Here is a 2,699-nt window from a genome sequence, read left to right as displayed (position 1 = left end):
ACTCAGGTGTAACATAGGAACCCATGGTCATAATCCATTTTTTAATGTCCTCACTCCTTGCTCCAGAAGATTTAACATAAATTCCATAGCCCTTAAAATGTGTAGTTATGGAATCTGTAATTTTTACTTTAAATTTACAACTTGTTATCTGCCTCCCCAGTTCATAGTAGCAAAATAAATTGGAAATGGGGTGTGTGTGTGTATAGGGTGGGGAGGGTAGAGGATGTGGAGAAAATGTTAAGTAACAAAAGAGGCAATAGAGATAGTTTTTAAAAGAAAGAAGACCCAAAAACACCCTCCCTCTTTTTTCTTCCATTTCCAAAAATTCAAACAATACAACTCTGTTCTCATTTAGATAGTAATATCACATATCTCAGTGATCTCTAAGTATGCTGCAATAATTAAATTTTTAGTGCTATATCTGTTTCACCAACAAATGTTCACTTTCCTTTCCCTACAACTCATTTATTCAATTAGGAAATTGAATTTCTCATGTTATAAGCATTTCTTTCTAGAAAAGCTTATTGTGTGCCTTTAGCAAACTCTGAGGTATAACTTATTTTCTAGAGCTCCCTACAGGATCAGGCTGAGTCTGGATGTCCTCTGAATGTACCAACTGGCTTGATTTCTTTCCCTAACCTGGCCTGTTTCCCCTACTCTCTTCCCTGTTTTCTTTGTGAATGCACTGTCTTAATAAACCACTTGCCCATAAATTGTCATCTCAGGGCTGGTTCTGAGAAACCCAATGCAAAACACTTCCAGAGTGGAAAACATGACACAGGTTCTTAATAGGGATACAGCTTACTAATCTATTTAAATGGGAAGCCAGAGTCTTGAATGAAATCATCAGTTAGACCTGAGGGACTATTTTAACAGAGGAATTTATCAATAACACAAACAAAAAATGATATAAATAAAAAGAATTAAACACATGTTATGCAGTGACTTGAAAAACTTAAACAACCTAAGCATGGTTGCTTGTTCCAGCTCGCTCACCTATGTTCCTCATCATCTACCTCTGTCTTTCTCTCTGGCCCTGGAAGTTGACCTGCCTTATTTCATCAATTTGTGGCTCTGCATTTCAATTGGGCATAGATAATGGGAAGCCGCATTAGGAGATCTTGGGGAGCAAGTAGATGAAGTTAGAGTGTTCATTCCCTTGGCTATCTTCCTTTGAAGTTTCTTTAGGCTTCTAACTTCCATTCTTGACCCAAATCACATTGATCTCAAGACTGCTGACCTATCCAAAGTTCTGCCCTTCTGATTCCTACAATATATCTCTGATAGGCTACTGTGTCTGGATTCTGATAGAATTTGCTCCCTTTTTTCCCCTTTGGGCTTAGGGATGGTAATAGCTTTCTACTATCAGCCCTGAATTATTGCAGTATTCCTGTGATTTCCCTAAAATTACACTTTTATAAACGTTAAAATTGTAACTAAATATTACTCATGTCGTCCGATTTCTCAGCATGCCATCCTTTTCCTGTTATAATCTTAATAGAAGTGTGCATCTAAATTTATAAATATTATATAATACGTTCATCATTTTGAATTATGTTTCTTATTTCTATGTAATTGGCCCCAAATCCTATGTAAATATATCTTCCTTTATCATTTTAAATTATATGTATATGTCCAATCTCTATGTTTTTTTAAATACAATTTTAAACACTCTCATACAGATTTAAAAAACATGTAACAGTATAATTTCTTCTGGTATCAAGATTGTTAAATTATGGTCATGTTGGGTTTCTTTATATATTAAGAATCAAGTTTTAAATTATATTTCTGGAGCTATAACTAATACTATTCCTTCTAGATACTCTTTGATTTTAACAACATTGATTTTCAAGGATATGTACTCCCATTTATTGTGCTCTGTATAGTTGCTATGGTTGCCATTTTTTTCTGGAAATAGTTCTACCTATATTGCATCTCTAGGGCTATATGAGCTCCATTTAGAAAACTTTCTCATCTCTTTCCCAGAAATAGAAGAGTTTTTTATAGTTTTATTTCTCTACACTATAGAGAGAAAAGATGCCCAATTTGTGTAAAATTTAAGAAAACATCTTCCAGAAGGGAAAAATCCCTGAAATAAGAAGAAGGTAGAAATAGTTGCTTTAAATATTTGAAGCCCTCCTCATGTGAGGGTTAGGGACACATCTTCATAAATCCATGAGGTCTTTTCAGGCAATCACAAATGCAGTCAAGATCTTTATTTTTTTGTTTTAGAATTCCATGATGCATAATAAAATTACATGTTGCAAGTAATATCTAATTACAAACCTAAACTATTACTTAATTTGATTAATATATTCAAAAACTCATTATCAGAAAAAATTTTGAACTAATCAGCATATATTTATTGAACACCTAATATAGGAAGCACTAGATTTAAAGTAGTAAAAGAAAAAAAAATCTAGTCAGCCTTAAAAGAAATTTTATAAAGTCCTGAATTTTATTCATTTGGTTTTTTGTTTTTTTGTTTTGTTTTTTTTTTAAAGATTTTTTTTATTTATTTATTTGACAGAGAGAGAGATCACAAGTAGGCAGAGAGGCAGGCAGAGAGAGAGGAGGAAGCAGGCTCCCTGCGGAGCAGAGAACCCGATGCGGGGCTCGATCCCAGGACCCTGAGATCATGACCTGAGCCAAAGGCAGCGGCTTAATCCACTGAGCCACCCAGGCGCCCCTATTCATTT

Source organism: Meles meles, chromosome 14 (genome assembly GCF_922984935.1).
Source record: "Meles meles chromosome 14, mMelMel3.1 paternal haplotype, whole genome shotgun sequence".
NCBI classification, from domain to species: Eukaryota; Metazoa; Chordata; class Mammalia; order Carnivora; family Mustelidae; genus Meles; species Meles meles.
This window is presented reverse-complemented; position numbering follows the sequence as displayed.